The following is a 13,420-nucleotide window of genomic DNA, read 5'->3' on the forward strand; positions in this document are numbered from 1 at the left end:
ATAACTACAATGGACAAGAGATGAAGGATAGAAATAGAATACTTAGAATAAGAATGGTGTTATCAAGATAGGAAATAGAGGCAGAAATTAGAAAGGGGGAAATAATACAATGAATGTTGTTATATAACATGCTAAAATCAGCAGATAGATGAAAGGATAAGAAGTTTAAAGATGATTGTATTTTGTATAATGTGATCAGAAAGACGTGAGTATGATTAATGTAGGAGATCAAAATTATTAATTCTATCATTATTGAGGCAGGTCTTGAGAGAGTTATCTGGGAGGAGTTCGATCCTGTGGCTCCCGAGGACGTGGACAGGATTCTGGGACGGCTGAACGCGACCACATGTTTATTGGACCCGTGTCCCTCCTGGTTGGTGCTGGCTTCCTGGGAGGTTACACGAGGCTGGCTCCAGAGGATTATTAACGCTTCCTTGAGGGAGGGTGTCCTGCCGGCCACCTTGAAAGAGGTGGTGGTGAGGCCCCTCCTCAAGAAGCCCTCTCTGGATCCGGCTATTTTGGTTAACTATCATCCAGTCTCCAACCTTCGCTTTATTGCGAAGGTTGTTGAGAGTGTGGTGGCGCGGCAGCTGCCACAGTACCTGGATGAAGCTGTCTATCTAGATCCGTTCCAGTCCGGCTTCAGGCCTGGGCACAGCACGGAAACAGCATTGGTCACGTTGGTGGATGATCTCTGGAGGGCTCGGGATAGGGGTTGCTCCTCTATCCTGGTCCTATTAGATCTCTCAGCGGCTTTTGATACCATCGACCATGGTATCATGTTGCGCCGATTGGAGGGGTTGGGGGTGGGGGGCACCATTTTGCGGTGGTTCTCCTCCTACCTCTCTGATCAGTCGCAATCTGTGTTGACAGGGGGGCAGCGGTCGACCCCGAGGCACCTTGTTTGTGGGGTGCTGTACATCTGTACATCTGTACATCTCCACCCCAGGCCACTCCAACAATGCCCTTGAAGTGATGTCCCAGTTCCTGGAGGCCGTGTGGACCTGGATGGGTAGAAACAGGCTCCGACTCAACCCTTCCAAGACCGAGTGGCTGTGGCTTCCGGCGTCCCGATATAGCCAGCTGGTGCCATCGCTGCTTATTGGGGGCAAATCACTGGCTCCTACAGAGAGGGCTCACAACTTGGGCGTCCTCCTGGATACACGGCTGTCTTTAGAAGAGCATATGACGGCCATGGCCAGCGGGGCTTTTTATCAGGTTCGCCTGATACGCCAGTCGCGTCCCTTTCTAGATCGGGACTCCCTATGCACGGTCACTCAGGCACTCGTCACCTCCCGCCTGGACTACTGCAATGCTCTCTACATGGGGCTCCCCCTGGGGTGCACCAGGAGGCTCCAGCTGGTCCAGAATGCGACCACGCGGGGGATTATGGGAGCGATGGGGCGCTCCCATGTGATACCTCTCCTGCGCGAGCTGTACTGGCTCCCAGTGGTCTTCCGGGTGCGCTTCAAGGTGTTGGTGACCACCTTTAAAGCGCTCCATGGCTTAGGGCCAGGGTATTTACAAGACTGCCTTCTGCCACCAATAGCCTCCCACCGGCCAGTACGCTCGCACAGAGAGGGCCTCCTCAGGGTGCTGTCCGCCAGACAGTGTCGGCTGGCGACCCCCAGGGGGAGAGCCTTCTCTGTGGCAGCGCCTGCCCTCTGGAACAACCTCCCCCCAGAGATACGTACAATAACAGACCTCCGGACTTTTTGTCGGGCCCTGAAAACTTATTTATTTCACCTAGCCGGGCTGGCTTGATCCCATAGCTTTGGTTAATTTTAATTTATTTTAATTGGGTGTTTTAAATTGCGGCCAAAAATATTTAATTATTTTTAAACTGTTTTTAAATTTTGTGTGTTCTGTTTTATTCTGGCTGTTCACCGCCCTGAGTCCTGCAGGAGAAGGGCGGTATACAAATTAAAACAAATAAATAAATAAATAAATTATTGTTGGGTATCAAAACCAATACCCAGAAGCCACACTGTTCATGTATTTAATATTCATACACATTTAAAAATAAAATAACTTATTTGGGAAAAAAAGTTTAAGTAAAAGTTAAATATGAGAGGCTGACAACTGGAAGTTCTTAAGTCTTCTTCAAAAGACTTCTTCCTGCATCTTCTAAGAAAAAAGAAAGGAAATCCTTTTAAAAATCCTTCCAGGATTTCCAGTCCAGAAATATAGCATTAACAAAACTTTATGAAATAGAGGAGATGCAATTTTACATATGAAGATATTTTCTCTTCCTTCCTTCTTTCCTTTCTTCCTTCCTTCCTTCCTCCCTCCCTCCCTTCCTTCCTACAGACACACACAGCCTCCAGCCTAATCCTATCCCAATGCTATGCTTTTAAAGCTATGAACCAAATCTCCAAACATTAAAAAAAGTTTATTGAGAAAGAGACAATGCCAAAAAAAAAAAAAAACTACAGAATTCCAAGTAACAACATTAAATTAATTAACTTACATATTATCTGTTCAAGTAAGATCTTGATTTTAAGAATATGTTTGGAGTTCACTGAGAGTTGATGGCTTGAGTTAAATTATTTGGAATTGTTTTGTTTCTTATTGTCCCTCTGACTCCACCCACCCACCCCCATTTTATATAATATATATTTATATAAATATATATATTTATATAAGAATAAATGAAAGACAGTATCTGGACATACGCTTTGCCCAATCAGACAAAAGGCTTCTATGTTGATGTTGTGGATGTAACTAATAAAATGAAAAATTGCCTGATTGCTGAAATGACCATCCTAATAACCCCATGAATGAATTATAAAGATGCTAACTAGTTTACAATAATTATGTATTTTATTACTGTGCATAAGTTATCTTTTTGCAAAAAAAGAAAAAGATGGATCCTGTCTATTCTGGCCTGTCAGCATGGAAATCAACTACTGTATCGTACTCTTAAAAATCTAGAGCTGTCCTGTGACTCATCCCCTAAGTACATTGGACAACCAGAAAAATTCTTACACATTTGGAAGAAACCGGAAGCATTGCGGCAAGATCGGCTGGAGAAATAGTGGGTTCCGATGAGGCCCGGCAAAATCCAGCCGGACAAACTGCTGTCGGGGGGGGGGGGGTATTTGGACCGGAACTGTCCTGTAGGGATGATGAAGAAGGAGAAGTGCTTTGGATGACCAAGAGGAACAGGCAAGTTCCTCGAAAGGTCGGAGGCTGCTCTTCAAACCAGCGGCGGGGGCGGCGGCCATTAAAAATGAAGCTGGGGCAACCAGACTAAGTTGTTTGTGCAGGAGCAGTGTCTGAAAGGAGTGCTGGTACCGGGTGAGTGATTGGCCAACTCACAGGTAAAAAAGAACATTTTTAACAACTTTAAAAGGTGTCCGGAGCAGAAATGAGCAGCTAATTGACACTTGGGAAAGTTAATGGAGGGAGAAGAACAAAGAGGAGGTTAAAATACTACAGCCCAAAAAAGAAAATTTTACAACTGGATTTAAAATTGGATTTGGAGAAATTAAAAATAATAAAAGAAAAAAAAACCCGAGGGAAGGTACTTTTTAGGTGGATTAAAATATTTTTGATAGTTTTGACATCTGAAGGAAAAGAACAAAGAGGAAGTTAAAATACTAAAGTCCAAGAAAGAAAATTGTTTATCTGGATTTAAAATTGAATTTGGAGAAACTAAAAAAACAAAAGAAAAAGAAATCCAAGGAAAATAACTCTTTATGTGGATTTAAAATATTTTTGACAGCTTGGATACTTAGTTGCCCTGAGAATATTGTGGATTTGAGAAAGACATCTGCTGGTGGAAAGTGAATACTGCAATATTGGTGGGAAGACAGAAGAAAAAACAACAGCTGTGACCATGATTTAATCTGGAAAATGTGAGAATTTTTAAGGAGTATCTGCTTTTCTGAACTGCTTGGTTTTGACTGTCAAAAATTGTGGAAAATAACAAAGCTTTAATTTGGAGTAGATTGGGTAAATATTTGAATTGGATAACATTTGGAATTAAAAAGAGACTATATGGACTTTAGAATTTCAATTAAATATAAAGTAAAAGTGTTAACAATTTTTTAAATTGACAATATAGAGTTTTGGATGTGTGAAGAATTAATTGAGATGTTTAAAAATATGCGTAAATCACTAAAGGGTAATAAAAAGTTAGAAATTTTGCTGGAACTTACAGAGCAGGAAAAAGAGAGTATAAGTGAGGAGCAAGAAAATAATACTGAAAGAAAAGGAATTGAAAGCAAAAAGCAGTTAGATGATTTCACTGGGATTAACAGTGGCAAAAAAAGAGTGGATGGGGGGAATATTCCCCCCAAAAAAATCAAACAAAGGGAAAAGAAGGAAATAGTGAAAAGAGACTAGGAGAAAACTTAGGGAGAATTACTTGAGTAATATATTTAAAAGTGAGAAAAAGGATTCTGGAGAAAAGACATAATAAATATGTCTAAAAGAATGGGATAAAAGGAGGAAATTACTAAGAAGTGGAATTTTGGAGAGACCAAGAGAAAATGGCTAAAGAGGGGAAGAATAGTGGAAAGGAGGAGGGGAAATAAGGTATATATTAGTAGATTTAAGGGAATTGTATTAATATTATTAATTGTGAAAGTCAATTAAGTTAAAGGATTTTAATTTAAGAAGTCAATATGATGATGTATATTGCATATAGTAAAACAGAATAGCAGATGAAATATGAAATGGTAATTGGGTTTAATTATGAAGACAAATTAAATTAATAGACAAAATTGAAATGTTAAAAAGTGGGATTAGGATTTTCAAAAACATATGCTGTAAATGTAAATGAAGAAATAAGATAATTAATTGATGTTATTGTATGAAATTAGGAATCAAGGGTGGATAGTGATACGGTTTATGTATTATGTATTAAGAAGAGAGTAAGATAAGATGTGGATAGCTAATTAAGTTAAAGGGTTTTAATATAAGAATTGAACATGATGACATATATTGTGTGTAGTTGAAAAGTGGGGAATTTTGAGAAATATATTTAGCAAATGGAGAAATAAGACAATTAATTGATGTTATTGTAAGAAATTAGGAGTTAAAGGGCAGATAGTGATACGGTTGATGTATTATGTATTAAGAAGAGATTAAGATAAGATAAAGAAGTATGGAAAGAATATTATGGCCAAAATTGGAAATATGTAAAATGTTTTTTTGGGGAAAAAAAAGAGATGAAATAACAAGACATGGTGAAAAATGATGGATTTGTGATAAAGACTTATATAAAAAGGATGAATATGGAAAAGGCGATGTATAAGATGTGACCCGGTCAACACTCTGTTCATAAAGTATGTATAATGAAAGAAAATTTTTAATACAACTTGTTTACAAAAAAAAAAATTGTTACACATTTAACACTGTGAAAGAAAAGTTTCTTGCCAGCTGATCTTGATTGCTGCTGAGAAAATGTGTATAGAAAATGCATTCCATACACAAGGACTTCTTTACCAAAAACAGGTGCCATATTTTAAAAATCTATGAACTATGTTCTTACACTTCTACCTTTGTATTTTCTTTAAGATACACATTGTAACTCAAATTAATTACAAATGTAAAAAGTCCATATAAAAAAGAACCATGCTATTGATGACTCTGTAATATAATTTCAGGATATTTTCAATGCACAATTTCTTAAAGATATGTGAACATTTGATGTATGAGTCTTTATATCTTAATACTTGAAAAAACCAATAATTGTGATTCCAAATCCTTTTAAAATTTGCAGCAAATTGCATCTTGTAAACTAATTTCTTTTGAATTTAGATTTTAAACTTTTTACTAGTTACAAATAGACGAAAATAAACAAGGGCTAAATTCAGCCATTTCAAACTGGTTTAATTTCAAATATTAAATTATTATTATTTCTATGTTATCATCTTTATTATAGTCTTTTATAGTGAAGCCAGTCAGTGATTCTTAATGTATTTTATATATTTTTGAAGCTTTTGACTGATAAAAATTCTTTCTATTCACAGGAAATATTTATTTATTTATTTATTTATTTATTTATTTATTTATTTATTTATTTATTTATTTATTTATTTAAATTTGTATACCGCCCTTCTCCCGAAGGACTCAGAGCGGTGAACAGCCAAAATTAAAATACATACAATATAAAATTTAAAATAATTTAAAAGCAGAATTAAATCGAATTGGCTTCCCAAAAATTAAAACCCATTACCCTTAAAATAACCCATTAAAATTTTAAGCCAGCCCAGCTTGCTGAAATAAGAAGGTCTTCAAAGCTCGACGGAAGGTCCGGAGGTCCGGGATTAGTCGTATTCCTGGGGGTAGCTCGTTCCAGAGGGCGGGTGCCCCCACAGAGAAGGCTTTCCCCCTGGGGGTCATCAGTTGATATTGCTTGACCGACGGCACCCTGAGGAGGCCCTCTCTGTGGGACCGAGTTGGCCAGTGGGAGGTTATCGGTGGCAGAAGGTGGTCTCGTAAATAACCGGGCCCTAAGCCATGGAGCGCTTTAAAGGTGAGAACCAATACCTTGAAGCGCACCCGGAAGACCACCGGAAGCCAGTGCAGCTCGTGCAGGCAAGGTGTCACATGGGAGCGCCATGTCGCCCCCATAATTACCCGCGCGGCCGCATTCTGGACCAGCTGGAGCTTCCGAGTGCTCCTCAAGGGGAGCCCCATGTAGAGAGCATTGCAGTGGCCCAGGCGAGAGGTGACGAGGGCATGAGTGACCATGCATAGGGAGTCCCGATCCAGAAAGGGACGCAACTGACGTATCAGGCGAACCTGATAGAAAGCCCTCTTTAACAAAAAGGAACTCAACAGGACTGCCCACTCACTATTGCTTCATGTATTAGTTATTGGACCGTTAATGATAGATTTAAAAACTAAAGAGAAAATCAAAGGAATATAAATGAGAGAAAAAATTTTTTGCTGAGATTTATTTGCACATTGCACAATTCAAAAATTATATAATTTCAGGGGTTTTAGAAGCTTAGCAATAAAGGAGAATATTTGTAGTTCAGGATTGAAATGAAGGTTCCCTGGTGCTCTCTGAGCTTGATGATATTCTTGCAGACATTTCATTACCCAAATTAAGAAACATCAACAATGCTAGTGCTAGCACTGATGATGTTACCAACTTTGGGTAATGAAACAACTGCAAGAAAATAACCAAGCTCAGACACCACCAAAGACCCCTCATTTAGAACCTTAAGAAAACATCCTTTCCTTGTGCCAGCTTCTGTCTCTTCTCTTCTCCTCTCCTCTCCTCTCCTCTCCTCTCCTCTCCTCTCCTCTCCTCTCCTCTCCTCTCCTCTCCTCTCCTCTCCCTCCTTCCCTCCCTCTAGGGGTGGGTTCTACTTACCTTTACTACCAGTTTGTAGTGGGGCCATGCACACGCACACGCACACGCACACGCACACGCACACTCTTCTGCGCAGGTGCAGAAGCGTTTTGATGACGTCGGGGTCGGTGGGTGGAGCCTCCTGCCGGTTTTACTACTGGTTCTATAGAACTGGTGTGAACTGGGGGCAACCTACCACTGCCTCCCTCCCCTCCTCTCTCCCCCCTCCCCCCCCTCTCGTTATTCTTAACTTTGTTCCCTCATTTTACTGCCCTAGGTTCTAGGGCAGACTTCTTTTCCTGTTTGCATTCTGTTGGAAGTTAAACCACAACAAATCTTCTTCTTATTTCCATCATTGCTATCTCTCTGGACTAACTAAAAACCACATAAATAACATAAAAATGCCCTGTTCCAGTTTTGAACATTAGGGAGTTAGTTTTACTAACAATAGTTTTCCACTTTAAAATTTTCAGAGATCTTTTCATAAACGATCCCATCACTCACAAACTGGCAGAGAAAAAGGGTTACGCTGTACTGGCTGCTGGCTGCTTTCAAGCATTGCCCTAGTAAAAGGTGATTAGGAGAGGCTGCCATCAGACAGGTTGAACCACCTGATGCATCCCTAACCTGTGCAGTTGGTGAATCCTTAGCTCTTCTTCCAAAGAAAGCTAGTCCCATCAGCCTAGCTCCAGGAAAAACAAAAAGGAAGGTGGCTTGGATTTTCCTATCCAAAGCCTACAACTGCAGAACTTATCAAAACCTTGTAAAAGCTGTACAATTATTTAGTCTTGCATGTAGCAAAAATTATAAAGGGAGATTTCATTTTAACCCAATTAAGCTAAAATTACTAAATGTAAAAAGGTATTTATTGGAAATGTAAAATACAGATAGACTCTGTCATCTGGTTTACTGCAGTTGCATTTATCCACCATATATATAATAACATTATCTATATAAAACATTATTCATGGTAAAGAGTTTTGAATATCTAGTTTTTATCACATGGTTCTGATCCTTTTGTAAGAGAACTGGGGGTGGGGTGGCACACGTATTCAGTGGCCTCTACTGACCTTACCCCACCCCACCCCCAGTTCTCTTACACTGAAGGCCTCATTATCCAGACTTCCATTATCTGTGATGCATTCCACTGCAATGTAATTCTGGCAAATGCCAAGGTCTGCACGTATAGGTAAAAAAGCGAAAGGGTAAAGTGAAATATTCATTCTGCCTTTCTTTCGATTGTTTTTACAGGTAAGTGCCAAAATGCCTATAACCTTGACACACATTTTTCCAAACATTTTATACTTTCATATATGAATGGCTGTAAAAATATGGGCATGAGGATTCCCTATATGAATTTTTACATTCTTGTTTTGCAAGAAAAACTAGAACTATCAGGAAAAGAGTTGAATGAATCTGATTTTTGGAGAACATACTATCTATACATACTATATCTATACTGTACACATATTGTCTGTAAGCTAGTTTGGCATATTGGAGAGGCAGTTTGGTCTAGTGGTTAAGGCAATAGGATAGAAATCAGGAGGGTGTGAGTTGTAAGGCATGAAAGCTGACTGGGTGATTTCTCAGCCCAACTCACCTCATAGGGATGTTGTGAAAAAAATAGGAGGAAGAAGTACGTATGCTGCCTTAAGTTATTTATAAAATAATAAAAGTAGGATAAAAAAAAATAGGCATCAAGCAAGAAACTGGGAAACCCTGAGTTCTACTCCCACCTTAAGCATGAAGCCAGCTGAGTGATCTTGGTCAACCATTCTCTCTCAGCCCTAGAAAATAGGCAATGGCAAACCACTTCTGAAATCTTGCCAAGAAAATTACAGAATCCTGCCCAGGCAATCACCAGGCCTGACTTGAAGATAACACACCCACGTACAAACAAACACAGATACACATACATGCATAGTAGTTCTTAAAGCAGGATGCTACACAGATTTCTAAGAGACAGTTCTAGCTTTACTTTTTACCTTTATAACTATTATTTTACAAAGTGTGTTTTAGAGCCTTTTAAAAATCAGACAAAGAAGCCAATCTCAAATCAATAGAAAATGTGTTCCAGAGACTTGGGAAGTTAATTTCCATTTCTGAATGTAGGAATTGGTGACTCACATAATATTCTTCTACTAATCAGCAATCAGGCTAGGTTTCTGATATCAAAGAATAACACACACCTTCCTTCCTTCCTTCCTTCCTTCCTTCCTTCCTTCCTTCCTTCCTTCCTTCCTTTCTGTCTTCCTTCCTTCCTTCCTGTTTACAATCTATCATGTAAAACACAACTCTGGGCAGTTCATAATAGCAAAACTAAAACCCAAGCATCTGACCTATCACCCCCAATTCCATCAGTCCATACAATCCTCAGGCTCCTTACTTTATTGAGTTCCTAGGGGAAAGCCAGCTTTTTATAGCTTTCTGGAAGACCAAAAGGATGAGGTGCTGCTGGATCTCAGGGGAGGGTGTTGCATAGGGCAGGGGATGCTACAGAAAAGACATGCTTCCTAAGTCATATTAGATAGTAACAGTTCAGGGATGGGACCTGGTATATACCCACCTTATGTGGAGCAGGAAGACCATGTCAGAGAGAGGTGGTCTCTCAAACAAACCTGACCCCATGCAATGTAGGGTTTATAAAGCTAATAGCCAGCACCTGGGAAAAAACTGAGAACCAGCACACAGCAATGATGTAACATGGGCAAACCAAGGGACATCCAGCACTGTGCAAGCTGCCATGTCCTGGACCAGTTGTAACTTCCAGGCAGTCTTCAAGGGCAGCCCCTTGTAAAGTTCAAGGCAATGGTCTAACCAGTAATGACCAAGGAGTGAGAGACCACGAGTAAGCCTTCTAGTCCAAAAATGTACACAATTGGTGCACAATACATTTGTGCAAAGATCTCTTTAGCCAGAGCTGCCACCTGCTCTTCAAGCAGGAGCTGCAAGATGGGAGGGACTTCTGAATTGTGTACCAGCTCTGTTTGAGGAAAGTCTAGCTGAGGTGTGAAAGGTAAACACATCGCCAGACCCTGAATAGGAGCAAAAACCAAAGCTACTTTATCTTGCTAGGGTAGAGTTAAAGTTAGTTCCTCCCCATCCAGTCCCTCATAGTCTCAGGGCACCAGGCCAGCAGTAAAACAATGTCAATGGCCAGATCAAGGGTGGATGAATATAATTGCGTATCTTCACATCCTGATGATACTGTAAACTGTTCCATCAAAGAACCTCACCCAGCAGTTTCATATAGAGGTTAGAGGAGAAATGAGAGGCCCAAGACCTGAAGCACCCCACTTTGCAGGGGCCTAGGGCTTGATCAATCCCCACCCCCAATGCTGACTGAAATTGGCCAGTGAAAAAGGAGGAGAACTACTGCAAAACGATGTCTCCTTCTCTCAGTCCCTGAAGCTGGGTGAGAAGAACACCGTGGCTGATGGCATCAAAAGCTGCAGAGAGATCCGGGAAGACCAGAATGGTCCACATTATGACTTTGGGACTGATGAATAACCAGTAGAATTATTGCCTACCCATATTCCTATGTTTCAAGCATCTTCCTTGAAACTCTTTAGCATTATCAAGCCGACACTGAGCTAGTCACGTGAACACAATTTCCCCAAGTGAGAGTTGGGGAACTGAAAATGCAATACAATTTACACACCCTGGCTCTATGGTAGCTTAGGCAGAAAAATGAAAATGAAGAAAGAGCCCAAAGCTCTTTCTAAAGACGTTCTAAATTATTTTGTTCTGTTTACATTCCATATTCCTATTCAAGGTTGCTAACCAATGAACAAAAAAGAGATTCCAAAACTAAAAACACGTTAACATGAATTTTAATTTAATATTAAAAGCCTGGTGAAAAAGAAGCCTCTTTACATATTTTTAAAATGCTGATAGTGGTTAGCATAATTTCTGAGGAAGTATATTTCACCGGTTGGGTAATGCAGAAGGGCTTCTCCCCAATAGAAGGCCTCTGACAGCAGGAACTCCTTTAGAAAGACTTCTGCAGTTCTTAGCTCCTGGGCAGGACACTAATAAACTCTCCTGAGCCTTAAGCCATAACCAGTGCAGATCATCTATTACAGAGATTGTGTGATCCAATATATTACAAACATCCCATAGTTTGGTCTACATTTAGAAACATTAAGAGAAAGGCAATAAAGTTGCCATCAGAACTGCTCCAGAATACATTGTTTCAGATAATTTACTTAAGTTTATTGAGAAATTTAAAAAATAATTTCCCTCTTATATTTCAATTGGAATATGTTATATTATTACACATGTACTATATCAGTCAGGCTGCAGATTCCCAACTACCAACTGATAAAAATTTATCTTCTTCTGGGAAAGATGGGTCCAAAAATGATGGACTGTTATTTCTGTAAAACAAGAGAAAGGTCAATTCGAGCTGGAAGGAAATGCATGTCTATGTATGCTGCCCTGAGTCTCTGGAGAAAGGTGGCATATAAATTGAACTAATAAATAAATAATAAATCTAAGACCTGCAGACAAAAGGAACTGTAGACAAGATTTTGGGGGTGGGAATTTGAAGTGGATAAAGATGCTGGAACCTACTCCCAGGAAGCTGGAGGTAGCCATGGTTGAGGCAGTGGTGAAATGCTACCGGTTCGCACTGGTTCAGGAGAACTGGTAGTGATAAAAAACTACCGGTTCGGGCAAACTGGTAGTTTAAAAAAAGCTACCGGTTCCTGCTAACAGGTATTTCCGACAATCAGCTGTGCCACACAATTTAAAATCTCTAGAAAGCAGGAAATCCTGCTCCTCACTGTTCTACTTACCTTCCTAAGCCTTTTTCCATGTGCAGTGCACGTTTGGCACGTACTGCACATGCACGCATGTGTTTGGCACACAGTGCGCATGTGTGGGCAGCATGTGTTGGTGTGCAGTGCACGTGCGCTATGTGCATTTGGTTCATACCGCACATGTGCGGGCAGTGAACTGGTGGCAAACCAGGAAAGATTTCACCACTGGGTTGAGGCCTAAACACAAAGGTACAAGAGTCGGGTTAGCTGAAGGAAGTATTTGCTGAAACAATATTTTTACTGTCTTTGCACAGGTGGAAAATTGAATTCAAGGCAACAACTTTGAGGTTCAATCAGGGGTAAAATCCAGCAGGTTCTGACAGGTTCTGGAGAACCGGTAGTGGAAATTTTGAGTAGTTTGGAGAACCGGCAAATACCACCTTTGGCTGGCCCCAGAGTGGGGTGGGAATGGAGATTTTGCAGTATCCTTCCCCTGCCATGCCCACCAAGCCACACCCACCAAGCCATGCCCACAGAACCAGTAGTAAAAAAATTTGGATTTCATCACTGCGTTCAAAGAATGCAGGCAACTGACTGACCATGATTAAAAGAACGATAGCCAGCACACCTATTGCTGTTCTCCTATAGGAGAACAGGTAGAAAAAGAGAAGCCGAGAGAAGAAAATCAAACTGTAGAAAGAAGAAGTGAAGGAAAAGAGACAGTGAAAATCCCAGGCAGAGAAAGGAGAAACATCAGCTTGTTGATATGCTTGTGTGTTTTATTAACTTAGCCTTTGTGATTGTTCTGTTGTATTAAAGAGGGAATTGTGTTGAATTGTGGATAACTCAGTCCTAATATTCCTGACTATTGCTGGTCATAATGCTGAGCCTGCTGGGTTTTGTGGAGGACAACATCTAAAAAGGAACCTCCACTCTCCCTCCCCTCCTTTTCTTTCCCCCTTTCCTTAGGCAGCTTGACTGGGAATAATCAGGATCACCTTTGATCGCCTGTCCCAGATGTGCAAAGTGAATCTGAACTACAACCGACAAAGTGATCCTATTCAGTTATTCTAATAAGCAGCAGAGATACTCATGGATGAACCAGGTTTCTCTAAAGACAGTGATCACTGGAGAGAACTGCAAATGTTCCTAACTTCTATCTCCTGTTAAAAGGACTATTTTCAACTTGGGAATGGTTTTGTTTGCATGATACATCAGGTACAACTGTGACAACCGAGTTTTAATCAAGCACCTTCTTTGAACTTACAAAAATTCACAAATTATCCTTAGACCATGATTATAAAGAGTTTGGTCTAGTGGTTAAAACACCAGACTAGAATGT

This window comes from Pantherophis guttatus, chromosome 2, assembly GCF_059756535.1.
Source record: "Pantherophis guttatus breed Tessera chromosome 2, ASM5975653v1, whole genome shotgun sequence".
Lineage (NCBI taxonomy): Eukaryota > Metazoa > Chordata > Lepidosauria > Squamata > Colubridae > Pantherophis > Pantherophis guttatus.